At 35.2% G+C, this 19,159-nt stretch overlaps 1 long non-coding RNA gene and 1 pseudogene across 1 annotated transcript in view; one reads left to right on the top strand and one right to left on the bottom strand.

Moving 5' to 3' along the window:
• Nucleotides 1-10,740, top strand: part of LOC110267923 — a 21,890-nt gene extending 11,150 nt beyond the window's left edge. The window contains exons 3-5 of the long non-coding RNA XR_002355900.1: nt 7,305-7,312; nt 9,679-9,682; nt 10,730-10,740. This is a non-coding gene — a long non-coding RNA (uncharacterized LOC110267923). The remainder of the gene's footprint in view (nt 1-7,304; nt 7,313-9,678; nt 9,683-10,729) is intronic.
• LOC107620260 overlaps nt 18,750-19,159 on the bottom strand; it is a 20,081-nt pseudogene continuing 19,671 nt past the window's right edge.

Genomic DNA, 19,159 nt, shown 5'->3' with positions numbered 1-19,159 from the left:
AAAAACGAGTTGAAGTATTATTCATAAATAAATGAATAAATTAAAGTTTTAAAACTAATGTTTCCTAATATAAGAAAATTTTATATTATTCAAATTTTGAATATTTTACGCATATTTTTTCAAAACATTCTATTATTATTTAAAGAGTACTATTTTGATCCTAACGTTTAGGCCAAATCTTAATTTGATCCCTAACCTTTTAAATTAACGTTTTATTTTTGTTCCAAAAAAATTTTAAACAAGTTCAATGTAATCTTATATATCATTAAATTTGATAATAATAATTAACAGAATGAGTAATGTGTGTGGAGGTTAATAACGATACTAGTTAAGTCATATTTTCTTCATCCATTATTTGTTAGAAAAACATAACCAAAACTTTTTTTGTAACACTTCTTAATTTCTTTTTGGATAAAGTACTAAATTAATCCCCTACGTTTGGGCGTAATTCTGTTTTAGTCCTTAAGGTTTAAAGTGTCCTATTTGAATCCAAAAAAGTTACATTTAGCTTCAATTTAGTCCCACCGGAGATCAAAGATAAATAATTAACGAAATGTCCTACATGACAGCAGTATAAGAACAAAGTCGATAATCTGGAGAATAAATACAAGTTCTAGAGTCACAAAATCAACCGGTGGATGCATCAATATATTTATTTATCATTTTTCTTATAATTAAAATGAAATATTTTCTATAAAACTAAAAAAAATGTTAAATACATATACAAAATTCCAAATCATAATAATCAATTATTAATGCTTCAAAATAAAAAAAAAAAAACTTTTATATTAGTGATCTTTTGGTGGATTAATTTTTCTTACGTACTGAAATTAAATGATATTGACTCTTCAATATGCAAATTGTTTGTGCTAAATTTAATGGTGGGATAATGTTAAACTTGCTTAAAACTTTTTTGGAATTAAAAAAGGACGTTTAAAAGTTTTTGGAACTTAAATAGGACGGTTGAAACATTAAAAATTAAATTAGAATTCGGTGCAAATATTGGGACTAAAATAATATTTTAACTATTATTTATTGAATTTATTATTTTTATATACATTATTATTATTATTATTATTATTATTATTATTATTATTATTATTATTATTATTATTATTATTATTCCTTTTTAGATAAAATATTTTTGACCCAAAATTTAAAAAATAATGAATTTACCCCACAAATATCAAGTTGCCTATCACTAAAGTCATATAAATTGAGTGATTATTCCATATAAGCCTCAATCTATACAAAATCAGGCTCACTCTCTCTAAGATCCACAAAATGCAAATGGTCATCGTCAATTTCACAGAATCAGGCTCACTCTATTGAAGATCAGAAATCTTGTGCATAGTCATTGGCGTCTCTGACTTGCGCAAAAAAGTGTCTGCATATATATAACACGTTCTTTTCTTCCAAACAATAATAATCATTTCTAGTACTGAATGGATATGATGAGGAAGGATCTAAATTCTAAAAGTGACTTATAAACTTCCCTCATTTAGTTATAATTTGATTATTCCATCCACATGGAAAGCTGAGCAAAAGAATCTCAAACTTCAAATGATTAATATTATTCTTCATCAAACGTAATAATTGAATCAGAGATTAATTCATCCATGCTGACATAAGATCAAGCCACATCCACATTTTTCTTTTATCTTTTTCTCCCTCTAGATGTGGCTAAATAAATTGACACTTTATTATGTTCTTACTTTGTCAACTTGCACCAAAATCAAACTTATCTAGTGATGAAGACAACACTTTGATATATATATAAAGCAGAAAGCGATGGTTAAAGAGGCGTCTTCTCAAGAAGAAATGACAAAAAGCAAGTGGGGTTTGCAGCTCAACGTGGAAAACAGTATCATTAATAATTGATTTGCCTAATAAGAAGCAAAAGCGAGTTTGATTAATGTGGAAAATACTTTTCTACAACACTTCAAGGGCCCTATTTACACCCGGCAAAAAATACACATAGATTCTTGGTGTCTATTGCTAGAATCAAGTCCTTAATTAGCCATATCAACCTCATCTTTTTAAATAAAGGCAGCCAGCTAGAAGGGATGCATGACCCACAATCTTGTGAACACGAATTCTGAGTTATTTTGATAGATAATTTGTTTTACAAAAAGTTAGAGAGATATGTTCTAAACTTGACTAGAGGGAACTTACTTATCTTTTACAAATATATATATAATGGAAAAATGGATAGTTAAAAAATGAAAAAATGGATAAGTAAAAAATGAGTAAGATATATATGCTCTATTGATTTAGTAGGAGTCAAGTGAAAAAACACAAAATATGAAAATACCACATTTAATCCAAATAATGCATTGGCCTTTTATATTATAAATTAAATTCTTCACTTTTTTATTTTTTTTATTTTTTAATATGAGACTATCTCTCACACTTAATCTAAATACATTCTAAAAGGACCAATAAAACACGTTTACTTTGCTGAGTTATTATGTCAATATGTCGATACATTTTGGACACGACACTCATCAATATTCATTTGATATGTATGTCTTCTGTGTCCAATCGTATTTTAGAAAAAATAAAATAATTTCCACCGGACACACGTTTAAACACACCTTAAATATCATCATCTGTATGTTAACGTAGTATTTAACCTTATTCTTAACATAGTTAAATATAAATAAAAAATAATAAATTTTATTAATTATGTAATATTGTTCAATTAACTGCAACTACCAATGCCACCCAAGAGCAGCCATATCGATCCTTTGAATCATACATGCCTTTTTCAAGAGAAAATGTCTCGTATTTTACCAAAGGAATTTCATTAGTTTCCAATGCCTTTAGAAAACGAAGGAAAGAGAGAGAGAGAGACCTTTTTGGTTTTTGGTAGCTCTTTTGGTGGGTGCTACCTAGACCTAGTTGCATCATTTGTGTGTGATGTGCATAGAATCTATACATCTATACATATGATAGCAAAGGATTTGGATCCTTTAAAATTTGAATTTTATTTTAGAGAGTAAAATATGATCTTTTATTATTTATTTTATAGGTGGAACTAAAAATAAATATAAAAGAGAAATTATTTAAGAATAGAAGATCACATTTTACTCTCTAAAATAAAATTTAAACTTTAAAAGATCCAAATCCAATAGCAAATTAGCAAGGCAACGACGAACAATTTTAAAATAGTAATAATAATAATAATAAAGAAAAATTGGGAGAAAAACAAATGTGAAAGCAACAAATTCACTGATTCAGAAAAGACTTTATTAGGAGTCAAAGGATTGTCTGATAGCGAATAACTGATAAACTCCAATTTCGTGGTTTATCTTGTGCTTAATTTGGGGGATTTTATCACCTTTTCCCACATTTATTTAATGAAATAGCATGGTTTTGCAATTCTCCCTTGATTTGTGCTTAAATGTGAAAACATGCTTTTTAGGCTCTTAAATTGGTGATTTTAACTCACATTAACTCCATTCGATGCCTTGATGTGTTTGTTGAGTGATTTCAGGTTCATAAGGCAAGTATTGGATGGAAGAAATGAGGAGAAAAGCATACAAAGTGGAGAATGTATGAGGAAAAAAGGACTGGGAATGCATCGATGGGCGCGCAAGCGTACAAGGCGCGCGCACGCAGGAGAGACATCGCATAAGAGACGCGCACGCGTACATGACCCGTCCGCACGGATAAAGAAATAGCCAATCGACGCGCACACGCACATGGCGCGTATGCACCGATACTCGCACGTGACCCACTTAAAGGCAAAATGCTGGGGCGATTTCTGAGCTGCCCAAGCCCAAATCCAACTTGTTTCAGAGTGTATTTCATGCAGAATTGAAGTTCAAGCAAGGAGGAGCAATTGTTTTTAGTTTTGGCATCATGTAGTTTAGTTTCTAGAGAGAGAAGCTCCCTCTTCTCTCTAGAATTAGGTTAGGTTAATTTCTTCTAGATCTAGGTTCAATCTCATCTTTTTATCTTGTTTCCTTTATGATTTCTTGCTTCTACACTTTCATTCTCTTAGTTTATGATGTTAGTTTCTCTTTTATGCTTTCTTTTATGTTCATGGATGCTTATGTTGGATTTAGATATCTTTTAATGAAATTTAATGTTTGATGTTCTTTTAATTGATTATTTGAGTTGTTGATTTACTTTCCTTGCAATTGGTAGTTGGTAGATTTATTATTCTTGTATTTTTACTATGCTTTCCTTTTATGCCTTCCAAGTGTTTGACAAAATGCTTGGTTGGACTTTAGAGTAGATTTTGAGCATTCTTGGCTTGGAAAGAGTAATTGGGCAATCTTGAGTCATTAATACCCAATTTAGATTGGTGATGTAGAGTTGTTAGTTAATATCATATTTAATGACTCTAATCTCTTGCTAATTCAATTAGTGAGTTGATTAGGATTTTTGATTTGAGATTAACTAGTCTTGATTGACTTTCTCTATAGCTAATGGAAGATAACTTACACCTTCTTCCAACATTGGAGATGACGAAATAAGATAAATTCTTGTTAAGTATTGTTATGATTAATGACTAGGATAGAAAGCCTATGATCTCAAACCTTGCCACGAATGTCTCTCTTTATTAATTGCTTTCTTTAATTGCTCTCTTTACTTTTCTTGTCATTTATTTTATTGCCCCTTCTATCAACCAAACCCGTTGCATCTTCATAGCCAATAATTGAACACTTCATTGCAATTCCTTGTGAGACGACCCGGAGTTCAAATACTTCGGTTAATTCTTATTTGGGGTTTGTTATTTGTGACAACCAAATTTAGTTTGATTTGAGGATTGACTATTGGTTTGGACTATACTAACAACGAAAATATTTTGTGGAATTCCGAACCGGTATAAATCCTCGTCCATCAAATTAATGGCGCCGTTGCCGGCGAGTTACAATGGTGTTACATTATTGGCTATTGTGAATATGTGAATATGTTTGCCTTTTGTTTGTTTGTTAGTTTTTGTTAGGTTTAGGACTTTGTTCACATTTTTGTTAGTTTTTGTTTTTATTTGCTTCTATGAATTCTCACCGCTTTGTCTATGAGTTTGGTTCAAATTATGTTGTAGGGAATAGAAGCTTCAATGAGAATGTGCATCAAGGATGGAACAATCAAAGATGGGAGGAGTCTCAAGGGATTGATCAACCTTCTTGGCAACAACAACCTCCGGATTCTTATGGGTATAATCATAATCCTAATGCATATTAATCTAATGAATGTGGTGACCCTTATTGTGATTATCAACAACCACCACCACATGCCTATGAACCACCCCCTCAACATGACTTTAAACCACCTTACTCACAAGCCTCCTACCACCAAACACCTCATTATGACCCTAATCCTTATACACCATACCAACCACCTTATGAACCATATGAACCATATATGGAACCACCACCATTCCAACATAATTACTCTCAAGAACCACCTCAATATACACCACCTCCATACCCTTACCAAGATGGACCAACTTCCAATTATGAAAATTTTCTCCCAAACAATGAACCTTCTTTTTTCACACCACCTCCAATGGAAGATTCTCTCCAAGAATGTGTTAGTTCTTACATTTGAAGGCAAGAAGAGGACCAAAAGGAGTTCAAGGAGTTAGAAGCCAAGATAGCTACCATAGTAGAAGCCGTTCGCAATATGGTCTCCTCCCGCCTAAGCCTATGCGATCAAGGAACTCCCATTGTTGAATGTGGAGAAGCAATTAAGGAGCATAGTGAGGGAGTGAGTCTAGAGCTTCAAGGTGGAGAAGAGGAGTTGAAGCAAGAATTGTCACAAGGGGAGAAAGTTGAGATAATTGAGCCGGAAGAAGTGGTTGAAAATCTAGGAGATGTTGGAAGCCCATGGGAGCATATAGTTATAGAGCCCTCTTTCAAGAAGCTCGACATTGATGTTGAGGAGGGTGTACAACCTCCAACACATACCACGATTGAAGATCTTGAAGAGATTGATCAAGAGATGGATTCAATCATTAAAGAGTTCCTATCTACAATTGAATCCTCTCCAATTGGGCTTGACATAGAGGGTAAGGAAGAAGATACCTCACCTCCCATACCCTTGGTAATCAATGAAGAAGAGATTGAATTGGAAGGAAGCTACCAAGAGGAAGAGGTTGAGCAAGAAGCAAGCTCCACCAATGAAGAATGTGTAGAAGAAGTTGGTGGGCAAGGGGTTGAAGTTGAAGAAGCTTGCCAAGAGGTGGAGGTAGTCAAGAAAGACCACAAGAGAATGGACATCGCATTGGCTAAGTGTGGGGAGGTCCCCCTTCCTAAGTCACCATCATCCAACACAACATTTAAGTGGCTAAAATTCTTATCCCTAAGCTTTACCTTCTCACTTGAATATGCTTTGCTTGAAAATGATGGTCAACTTAGAGCTCTTTGTGGAGTTAAGAGTAGGAGAGAGATGGTAAGTGGTTGGAAACATCACTCTAAGTTCATGATGGTTGCATGCTCGAAGTTGAATAGCAATGGTTACTATAAAACCAAATTGCATGGGTCTAGGAGAATGTTTGGATGCTTAATTGAGAATTCACAAGCCTTGTCACCTAAATTTAACTATGGTAGTCAACGAGAAGATGGGTGCAAGAACAAGGTTTGGGACCCCAGAATTCATTTCAACAATCAAAACTCTTGGGGCCTTGTCATTTACTTAAGCTTACTTGAAGGCCTTGTGCGCCTAATTTGGGATCCCGGTGGACATTGGATATGCAAACATTGGTAGAGATTCAAGGATGAATTCAAGCATAAACCACCCTAGCAAGGACCCCCACCAAATGTCCAACTTAAGGACTTAAACTAAAAGTGCTAGGTGGGAGACACCCCACCATGGTAAACTCTTTTCATTTTTCTCTCTTTTGTACATATTAATAGAATTAGTTTAATTCCATGTTTTGTTTTGTTTGTTGAGTTTATTTGGTGGTTTGATATGTTAAATAAGGTTTTAGGGTGTTTTGGTAGCTGTTCGGAAGGCTTGGTTTGGTGCAAGAACTTGAAAAAAATTTTGAAAAATAGAGCACCAACCCGCGCGTGCACGTACGCGCGCCTCAAGCATTTTCGACCATCCACGCGGACGCGCCATGTACGCGTGGATGCAAAAATTCCACCCCAGCCAAAAATCCGAGAGTTAGGCCTGCACTGTGCGAATATTGGGCCTAAGGCACAAACCAACCCGCGCGTACGCGCACCTGGCGCGTACGCGCTGTTGACTATAATTGCGCAATGCACGCGTACGCACGCTGTGCGCACGCGCGTCGATTGCGTGCCCTCCTGGTACATTTTCCAAAGAGTTGGGCCAATCCTGAGCTGACATTGTGCCCTGCGCCCAACCTAACCCGTGCGTGCGCGCACCTGGCACGTACGCGCCCTTCGGCCAAAATGCACATCAGCGCGTAAACGTGCATGACGCGTCCGCGCCGGTATAAAAAAAAGAGTTTTTTTCTCATCTTCCATTTTCTTTTGTCCATTGCATTCGCATACTTTTATTCTTTGCATTTTCATTTTGTTTTTATAGCCTGTTTTTACCTTCTTCTTTTTTAGCTTCTTATTTGAATAATGGGGTTGAATTTTCTTACTCAATTGTTGAGAATTTCTTGGTTAATATTGGTACTTCTTGACTTGTTTGATATTGTTGGGTGATAAAACTTTTAAATCAATGCTTAATCTTGTATGACTCTTATATTCTGTGTGCATTGATATGAACTTGCATGTCTTTCATGACCCACTCTTTCTAGTCGAACTTGATGCTTTTGAGTGCTCTTCATTTGACTTTACTCTTGCATCAAGTGTTATTTAATATGCCTTAGCTTATATTATTTTCTCACTCACATGTTGTAGCTACCATGTAGTGAGAACCTTACTCTTATTTGGCATTAGCTCTCGCCTATGTTCTATTTGCTTTGATATCTTTGTTGTAGGCTTAATTTTCTTTCTTTTTCTTTCCCTTTAGATTGGTCACCGAAAGAGGAAAAAGAAAGCTTCTAAATGGGACAACAAACAAGTCCTTCCGAACAACCCTTTGGAGGAGCTCATCAATTGTAGCAACCCGTCCACATTGCTCTTCTTTGCATGCACCGAGGACGGTGCAAATTTCTAAGTGTGGGGAGGTCGTCCGACCGACCTCCATGGGTAACAACTTCCTTTTTCAACACCAATTTTTAATTTTTGTCTTTGTTAGATTAGTTGTTGCATTGCATGTTAGTTAGAATTTGTACATATTTTATTACTTCTCTTTATTTTAGGACTACTTGGTTAGGGTGATGATTTCTTTTCCAAGAAACTGTTTTTAGGGCACCCTACCAATTTGAAAAAAAAATTTGTATTGAACTTGGTTGAAGAATTTATTTTGGAACATGATTTTTGAGCTAAGGACACAAGCATGTGAGTTTTGAGCCCAATTGTGTGGTTACATCTTATAACCACTTATTTTCCATTCTTGTGTGTATTATTCTCTCTCTATGATTGTAATCTTTGATTTGTTTGATTCTTTATGTCCATTATTCCATGTATACATGCATTTATATGATTGAGGCCATTGGTGCACGAAATTGTGATCTCAGGCAACGGCGCTAAAAACTCTGTATGCACGTCTTAATAAAATCGTTTTTCATTCACAACTTCGATACAACTAACCAGCAAGTGCACTGGGTCGTCCAAGTAATAAACCTTACGTGAGTAAGGGTCGATCCCACGCAGATTGTTGGTATGAAGCAAGCTATGGTCACCTTGTAAATCTCAGTCAGGCGGATAATAATTGCTATGGTCCAAATGCTCTGTCACAGTACGGCTAATCATCTGAGGTTCTCGATCATACTGGAATAGGATTCACCCTCCTTTTGCGTCTGTCACTACGCCCAGCACTCGCGAGTTTGAAGTTCGTCACAGTCATTCAATCCCAGAGTCCTACTCGGAATACCACAGACAAGGTTTAGACTTTCCGGACTCTCATGAATGCCGCCATCAATCTAGCTTATACCACGAAGATTCTGATTAAGAGATCCAAGAGATACTCATTCAATCTAAGGTAGAACGAAAATGGTTGTCAGGCACGCGTTCATAGGGAATGATGATAATTGTCATGTTCATTACATTCAGGTTGAAGTGCGAATGAATATCTTAGAAGCGGAATAAGTTGAGTTGAATAGAAAAACAGTAGTACTTTGCATTAATTCATGAGGAACAGCAGAGCTCCACACCTTAATCTATGGAGTGTAGAAACTCTACCGTTTGAAAATACATAAGTGAGAGGTTCAGGCATGGCCGAATGGCTAGCCCCCAAAACGTGATCACAGGATCAAAATACAATCCAGGATTTTCCAAAGATGTCTAATACAATAGTAAAAAGTCCTATTTATAATAAACTAGCTACTAGGGTTTACAGAAGTAAGTAATTGATGTATAAATCCACTTCCGGAGCCCACTTGGTGTGTGCTTGGGCTGAGCTTGAATGTTACACGTGCAGAGGCTCTTTCTGGAGTTGAACGCCAGGTTGTAACGTATTTCTGGCGTTCAACTCTGGTTTGTGACATGTTTCTGGCGTTTAACTCCATACAGCAGCGTAGAACTGGCATTAAACGCCCTTTTACGCCATCTAAACTCGGCCAAAGTATAGACTATTATACATTGCTGGAAAGCCCTGGATGTCTACTTTCCAACGCAATTAGAAGCGCGTCATTTTGAGTTCTGTAGCTCCAGAAAATTCACTTTGAGTGTAGGGAGGTCAGAATCCAACAGCATCAGCAGTCCTTCTTCTACCTCTGAATCTGATTTTTGCTCAAGTCCCTCAATTTCAGCCAGAAAATACCTGAAATCACAGAAAAATACACAAACTCATAGTAAGGTCCAGAAATATGAATTTAACATAAAAACTAATGAAAACATCCCTAAAAGTAACTATATTCTACTAAAAACATACTAAAAACAATACCAAAAAGCGTATAAATTATCCGCTCATCACAACACCAAACTTAAATTGTTGCTTGTCCCCAAGCAACTGAAAATAAAATAGGATAAAAAGAAGAGAATATACTATAAATTCCAAACTATCAATAAAACATAGCTCCAATCAGATGAGCGGGACTTGTAGATATATGCACTGTTCAAGCATTCATTCAAAAAACAAAAAGTATTGTCACCACATCAATATAATTAAACTAAGTTCAAGGATAAATTCGAAACTCATATACTTCTTGTTCTTTTGAATTAAAACATTTTTCATTTAAGAGAGGTGATGGATTCATAGGACATTCATAACTTTAAGACAAAGTTACTAAATACTAATGATCATGTACTGAAGACACAAACATAGATAAGCACTTAACATAGAAAACGAAAAACAGAGAAAGTAAGAACAAGGAATGAGTCTACCTTAGTGATGGTGGCGTTTCCTTCTTGAGGAACCAATGATGTCCTTGAGCTCTTCTATGTCTCTTCCTTGTCTTTGTTGCTCCTCCCTCATTGCTTTTTGATCTTCTCTAATCTCATGAAGGATGATGGAGTGCTCTTGATGTTCCACCCTTAATTGTCTCATGTTGGAACTTAATTCTCCTAAGGAGGTGTTGATTTGCTCCCAATATTTATGTGGAGGGAAGTGCGTCCCCTGAGGTATCTCAGGGATCTCTTGATTTGCAGCCACATGTTCTACCACTGAGCTATAGACCCTTGAGATGAATCTTTCCATCTCCCATGACTCGGAGGTGGAAGCCTTTGTCTTCCCTTCCCCTTTTCTAGAGGTTTCTCCGGTCTTAGGTGCCATCATTGGTAATGAAAAAACAAAAAGCTTATGCTTTTACCATACCAAACTTAGAATATTGCTTGCCCTCGAGCAAAAGAAGAAAGAATAGAAGAAGAAGAAGATATGGAGGAGTTGGAGGGATGTGTGTATGGATGTGAGTGGTGAATGGAAAACAGAAGGGATGACCATGAATGGAGAGGGAGAGGGTGAGGTGGGTGGGGATCCTGTGGGATTCACAGATCCTGAGATGATCCTGTGGTATCCACAGATCCTGAGGTGTCAAGGATTTACATCCCTGCACCCAATTAGGCATGCAAAATGCCCTTGCACACAACTCTGGGCGTTCAGCGCCAGATTGGTGCTTGTTCTGGGCGTTGAACGCCCATTTGTTGCCCATTTCTGGCATTGAACGCCAGAACCATGCTTGTTCTGGGCGTTCAGCGCCAGCTCTTCTCCAGGGTGCAATTCTGGCGTTCAAACGCCCATATGCTGCCCATTTTGGGCGTTCAGCGCCAGAACCATGCTCTGTTCTGGCGTTGAACGCCAGCCAGATGCTTCTTACTGGCGTTTAAATGCCAGTAAGGTCTTCCTCCAGGGTGTGATTTTTTCTGCTGTTTTTGATTCCGTTTTCAATTTTTATATTTATTTTGTGACTCCACATGATCATGAACCTAATAAAACATGAAAAACCATGAAAATAAAAATTAGATAAAAATTGGGTTGCCTCCCAACAAGCGCTTCTTTAATGTTAATAGCTTGACAGTGGGCTCTCATGGAGCCTCACAGATGTTCAGAGCATTGTTGAAACTCCCCAACACCAAACTTAGAGTTTGGATATGGGAGTTCAACACCAAACTTAGAGTTTGATTGTGGGGGCTCTGGTTGACTCTGTTTTGAGAGAAGCTTTTTATGCTTCCTCTCCATGTTTACAGAAGGATGACCTTGAGTTTTGAACACAAGGGAGTCCTCATTCAATTGAAGGACTAGTTCACCTCTATCAACATCAATCACAGGTCTTGCTGTGGCTAGGAAGGGTCTTTCAAGAATGATGGATTCATCCTCATCCCTCCCAGTATCTAGGACTAAGAAATCAGCAGGGATGTAAAGGCCTTCAACCTTTACTAACACATCCTCTACTTGTCCATAAGCCTGTTTTCTTGAATTGTCTGCCATTTCTAATGAGATTTTAGCAGCTTGCACCCCAAAGATTCCCAGTTTCTCTATTACAGAGAGGGGCATGAGGTTTATCCCTGAACCAAGGTCACACAGAGCCTTTTCAAAGATCATGTTGCCTATGGTACAAGGTATTGCGAACTTTCCAGGATCCTGTTTCTTCCGAGGCAATCTCAGTTGATCCAGATCACTCAGTTCATTGGTGAACAAGGGAGGTTCATCTTTCCAAGTCTCAATACCAAATAATTTGGCATTCAGCTTCATGATTGCACCAAGGTACTTGGTAACTTGCTCTTCAGTAACATCCTCATTCTCTTCATAAGAGGAATACTCATCAGAGCTCATGAATGGTTCAGAGACTAAGTTTGCTAAATTAGAGGTATTTTGTTCAGAGTTCTCTGTCTGTTGCTGAGTGGATGATGGAAAAGGTTTACTATTGTTAAACCTATTTCTTCCACCATTATTAAAGCCTTGTTGAGGCTTTTGATCCTTCCATGAGAAATTTGGATGATTTCTCCATGACGAATTATAGGTGTTTCCATAAGATTCACCCATATAATTTACCTCTGCTATTGCAGGGTTTTCAGGATCATAAACTTCTTCTTCAGAAGATGCCTCTTGAGTACTGTTGGATGCAGCTTGCATTCCATTCAGACTCTGAGAAATCATATTGACTTGCTGAGTCAATATTTTATTCTGAGCCAATATGGCATTCAGAGTATCAATTTCAAGAACTCCCTTCTTCATAGGCGTCCCATTACTCACAGGATTCCTTACAGAAGTGTACATGAACTGGTTATTAGCAACCATGTCAATGAGTTCTTGAGCTTCTGCAGGCATTTTCTTTAGGTGAATGGACCCACCTGCAGAAGTATCCAATGACATCTTAGCTAATTCAGACAGACCATCATAGAATATATCCAAGATGGTCCATTCTGAAAGCATGTCAGAAGCAACAAGAATGCCTTTTTCCTTGTTCCTGCTCATAAGAAAGAGAAGAGAACAAGAAAAGAAGAGGAATCCTCTATGTCACAGTAAAGAGATTCCTTATTATTAGTAGAAGAAGAAAAGGAATAGGGGTGAAGAAGAATGAAGAATCCAAACACAAGGGTAAGGATAGGAGCAGTGATGTGAGATGAAGAGAAGTGTTAGTGGATGAATGAATAATTAGAAGGAGATGAGGGAGAAGGATTTTTGAAAATTATTTTTGAAAAAGGGTTAGTGATTTTCGAAAATAGTTTTTGAAAAAGGTTAGTAGTTTTCGAAAATTTTAAAATCAAAAGTTAAAATAATTAGTTAATTAAAAAGAAATTTTGAAAAAGGGGGGAGATATTTTCAAAAATTAGAGAGAGAGAGTTAGTTAGGTAGTTTTGAAAAAGATAAGAAACAAACAAAAAGTTAGTTAGTTAGTTGAAATAAATTTTGAAAAGATAAGAGGTTAGGAAGTTAGAAAAGATATTTTGAAATCAAATTTTTGAAAAGGATAAGATAAGAAGATATTTTTGAAAAGATATGATTGAAATTAGTTTTTTTGAAAAAGATTTGATTTTTAAAATCACAATTAATGACTTGATTCACAAGAAATCACAAAATATGATTCTAGAACTTAAAGTTTGAATCTTTCTTATCAAGCAAGTAACAAACTTGAAATTTTTGAATCAAAACATTAATTGTTATTGTTATTTTCGAAAATTTGATATAAAATTAGGAAAAAGATTTTTGAAAAATATTTTTAAAATTTTCAAAAATAACTAAGAAAGATTTGATTTTTGAAAAAGATTTTGAAAAAGATAAGCTTTTTAAATTGAAAACTTGATTTGACTCATAAGAAACAACTAGATTTTAAAATTTTTTGAAAAAGTCAAATCTAATTTTCGAAATTTTAAGAGAGAAAAAGGGAAAGATATTTTTTTTATTTTTGAATTTTTAATGATGAGATGGAAAAACATGAAAAAGATTCAATGCATGAAAATTTTGGATCAAAACAATGAATGCATGCAAGAATGCTATGAATGTCAAGATGAACACCAAGAACACTTTGAATGTCAAGATGAACATCAAGAACTTATTTTTGAAAAATTTTTAATGCAAAGAAAACATGCAAGACACCAAACTTAGAAATCTTTCATGTCTAGACACTATGAATGCAAAAATACATATGAAAAACAAGAAAAGACACAAAACAAGAAAACATCAAGATCAAACAAGAAGACTTACCAAGAACAACTTGAAGATCATGAAGAACACTATGAATGCATGAATTTTTCGAAAAATGCAAGATGAATATGCAATTGACACCAAACTTTCAACTTGACTCAAGACTCAAACAAGAAACATGAAATATTTTTTATTTTTATGATTTTATGATTTTTTTGTATTTTCTTTTAATTTTTTCGAAAATCATTTTGAAAAAGAAAAATAACGATTCCAAAATTTTTAATATGAATTCCAGGAATCTTATGCTCTTTAGTCTAAAGCTCCAATCAAAGGGTCAGGCATGGCTTAATAGCCAGCCAGGCTTTAGTATGTAACTCAGACATGACACGCCTAACATGCCCTATCCAAAAGAATTAGACATGGCTTTACAGCCAGCCAAGCTTCAACATGCTTTATGAAACACTAGAATTCATTCTTAAAAATTCTGAAGAAAAATATATTTTTGAAAACATTTTTATTTAAAATTTTTTTTTTCGAAAACAAAGGAGAAATTTTTGAAAGGTTTTTTGAAAAATTTTTTGAAAATAAAACAAAAAGAAATCATAGGGAATGATGATGATTGTCACGTTCATCACATTCAGGTTGAAGTGCGAATAAATATCTTAGAAGCGGAATAAGTTGAGTTGAATAGAAAAACAGTAGTACTTTGCATTAATTCATGAGGAACAGCAGAGCTCCACACCTTAATCTATGGAGTGTAGAAACTCTACCGTTTGAAAATACATAAGTGAGAGGTTCAGGCATGGCCAAATGGCCAGCCCCCAAAACGTGATCACAGGATCAAAATACAATCCAGGATTTTCCAAAGATGTCTAATACAATAGTAAAAAGTCCTATTTATAATAAACTAGCTACTAGGGTTTACAGAAGTAAGTAATTGATGTATAAAACCACTTCTGGGGCCCACTTGGTGTGTGCTTGGGCTGAGCTTGAATGTTACACATGCAGAGGCTCTTTCTGGAGTTGAACGCCAGGTTATAACGTATTTCTGGCGTTCAACTCTGGTTTGTGACATGTTTCTGGCGTTTAACTCCAGACAGCAGCGTAGAACTAGCATTCAACGCCCTTTTACGCCGTCTAAACTCAGCCAAAGTATGGACTATTATATATTTCTGGAAAGCCCTGGATGTCTACTTTCCAACGCAATTGGAAACGCGCCATTTTGAGTTCTGTAGCTCCAGAAAATCTACTTTGAGTGCAGGGAGGTCAGAATCCAACAGCATCAGCTGTCCTTCTTCTACCTCTGAATCTGATTTTTGCTCAAGTCCCTCAATTTCAGCCAGAAAATACCTGAAATCACAGAAAAACACACAAACTCATAGTAAAGTCCAGAAATGTGAATTTAACATAAAAACTAATGAAAACATCCCTAAAAGTAACTAGATTCTACTAAAAACATACTAAAAACAATGCCAAAAAGCGTATAAATTATCTGCTCATCAGCCATCATTTCATTTAGCTCACTTACCCAAATAGCCTACCTTTCATCAACCATTGTTAGCCAACTTTGAGCCTATTTAATCCTTTTGTTCTTAATTCTAGCACATCATTACCCTTAAGTGAAAAACAATAAATGTCCTTGATTTGGATCTTTGATTAGCTTAGGCTTGTGAGGGTGTGTATCATTTGGGTATGGGAAACTTGGGACATTGGTTGAGGTAAAAGTGTAATTTTTTTTTTGTTAAAAATATTGGGAATTGGGCACATATTCATGCACTATATGTAAAACTATATGCATTGATACGTTTGTATATACTTTAGAAAAAAATAATAAAGAAAAAGAAAAAAAACATATATATATATATATAATAAAAAAATATAGAAAAAGAAAAAAAGAGAAAAAAAATAAAAAGGGGACAAAAATGCTTCAAAGTAAGGCAATAAAAATCAATGCATATGGAATGTTAATTAAAGAGAATGCATGAGTATGCGAAAAAAGTGGGAATCATGGGTAGCTAGGTTGTGTATTAGAATTGTATAGGTTGTTATATGTGTTAGGTGAGAGCTTAGGTTAATCAAAGATTCAAATATCAAGCTCACTTGACCATATACATCCCTACCTTTACCCTAGCCCCATTACAACCTATGAATAAGACCTTATGATGAATGTATACATGCATTGAATAATTGTTGATTGTTAGATGAAAAACAAATCTTGGAAAGCATGAGTAGAAGAGAATTGAGTGATCAACCCTATACACTTGAGCGATTAGAGCGGATACACTTCCGGTGAGGGTTCGATGCTTAATTTCTTGTTTCCGGCTTTCATGAGCTTCCTTCTTGCAAGTCTGTTTGAACTTTATTTTGATATTCAAATTGGTAGGATTCATAAATTGTAATATGATCTTAGCCCTACTTGTTTATATATGTTCTTGGAGATTGATTTACTTTTAACCAAGTAGGTAGAATCATTTTGCATTTAGTTGCATTCATATAGATAGGTGCATATAGTTTATTTGCATTGAATAAATGTTCATACCCTTTTTTCTTGTACTTCTTTATTCTTAGCATGAGGACATGCTTGGTTTAAGTGTGGGGAGATTTGATAAACCCAAATTTTGTGGTTTATCTTGTGCTTAATTTGGGAGATTTTATCACCTTCTCCCACATTTATTCAATGAAATAGTATGGTTTTGCAATTCTCCCTTGATTTGTGCTTAAATATGAAAACATGCGTTTTAGGCCCTTAAATTGGTGATTTTAACTCACCTTAATTCCATTCGATGCCTTGATGTGTTTGTTGAGTGATTTCAAGTTCATAAGGCAAGTATTGGATGGAAGAAATAAGGAGAAAAGCATACAAAGTGGAGAATGCATGAGGAAACAAGGATTGGAAATGCATCAATGGGCACGCAAGCGTACAAGGCGCGCACGCGCGCAGAAGAGACATCACATAAGCGACGTGCACACGTACATGACGCGTCTGCGCGGATGAAGAAATAGCCAATCGACGCGCACGCGCACATGGCGCGTACGCGCCGATACTCGCACGTGACCCACTTAAAGGCAAAACACTGGGACGATTTCTAAGCTGCCCAGGCCCAAATCCAACTTGTTTCTAAGTGTATTTCATGCAGAATTGAAGTCCAAGCAAGGGTGAGCAATTATTTTGAGTTTTGGCATCATGTAGTTTAGTTTCTAGAGAGAGAAGCTCCCTCTTCTCTCTAGAATTAGGTTAGGTTAATTTCTCCTAGATCTAAGTTTAATCTCATCTTTTCTTCTTGTTTCCTTTATGATTTCTTACTTCTACAGTTTCATTCTCTTAATTTATGATGTTAATTTCCCTTTTATGCTTTCTTTTTATGTTCATAGATGCTTATGTTGGATTTAGATCTCTTTTAATGAAATTTAATGTTTGATGTTCTTTTAATTGATGATTTGAGTTGTTGATTTACTTTCCTTGCAATTGGTAGTTGGTAGATTTATTATTCTTGCATTTTTACTATGCTTTTCTATTATGCCTTCCAAGTATTTGACAAAATGCTTGGTTGGGCTTTAGAGTAGATTTTGAGCATTCTTGGCTTGGGAAGAGTAATTGGGCAATCTTGAGTCATTAATACCCAATTTAGATTGGTGATGTAGAGTTGTTAGTTAATATCATTTTCAATGACTCTAATCTCTTGCTAATTCAATTAGTGAGTTGATTAGGATTTTTTATTTGAGATTAACTAGTCTTGTTTGACTTTCTCTAATGGAAGATAACCTACACCTTCTTCCAACATTAGGGATGACGAAATAAGATAAATTCTTGTTAAGTATTGTTATGATTAATGACTAGGATAGAAAGCCTATGATCTCAAACCTTGCCACGAATGTCTCTCTTTATTAATTGCTTTCTATAATTGCTCTCTTTACTTTTCTTGTCATTTATTTTATTGCCCCTTCTATCAACCAAACCCCCTTGCATCTTCATAGCCAATAATTGAACACTTCATTGCAATTCCTTGTGAGACGACCTGGAGTTCAAATACTTCGGTTAATTCTTATTTGGGGTTTGTTATTTGTGACAACCAAATTTAGTTTGATTTGAGGATTGTCTATTGGTTTGGATTATACTAACAACGGAAATATTTTGTGGAATTCCGAACCGGTATAAATCCTCGTCCGTCAATAACCCTTAGACTATTTTCAGTAGGGAATTTATCCCAATTCCTATTTATGGCCCACCTGTCATAAAAAGTAACTCCACATTAGTTTTTGCGTCATAAATAGTAAATAGGAACTCAAAGCATCTCTCTCTTCTTCATTAGGAGGAACTAACTTTAGTCTCTTTTATGGTCCCACTTAATTAATTAATTAAAATACTTAAAATAAATGTAATTAATTTTTTTCAATAATATAATTTAAATTTATAAATTTAAAAATAATTCACTATTAAAAGATATTAATATTAAATAAATTCATATATAACAATAATACACAATATATAATTCGGGATTACACTAATTTGTAAAATTACTTAATACAAAGAAAAACATAATTAAACTCTATAGTTGACGACAATCATTGTGAAATTGCCATATGTATTCAATCAAGTCCTCTTTCAATTGTCTATGCTGCTGCCTATTTCGAAGTTAGGCATTTCTTTGAAGAAATTGATGGTATGGTGCAAAATCTTCTTCTCCCAGCTAAGGTTGTGATAAGCCATTTTCGACATCATCATACTCTAAGCCTTGAGCAAAATTTCCTGCATAAGTGTATCTTTCATCCTCAACAATCATATTATGCAATATAATACAAGCTCTTATTATGGTGCCAAGCTTCTTCTTTTCCCAAAAGCGAGCTGAACCACGTATAATTGCAAAGCGTGCTTGCAACACTTCGAATGCTCGCTCCACATCTTTTGTTTGCCCTTCTTGATACTGTGCAAATAACTTGCGTTTCTCCCGTTATGGCTTTGAGATTGATTTGACAAATGTGGCCCATTCAGGATAAATACCATCTGCTAAATAGTATCCTATAGTATAATTATTACCATTAATAATATAATTTACCTCCGGAGCACAGTCATTTAGAATATCATCGAACACTGGAGAAC

This window comes from Arachis ipaensis, chromosome B10 (genome assembly GCF_000816755.2).
Source record: "Arachis ipaensis cultivar K30076 chromosome B10, Araip1.1, whole genome shotgun sequence".
Lineage (NCBI taxonomy): Eukaryota > Viridiplantae > Streptophyta > Magnoliopsida > Fabales > Fabaceae > Arachis > Arachis ipaensis.
Note: the sequence above shows the minus strand (reverse complement) of the source record. Positions and strands in the feature narration are given on the sequence as shown.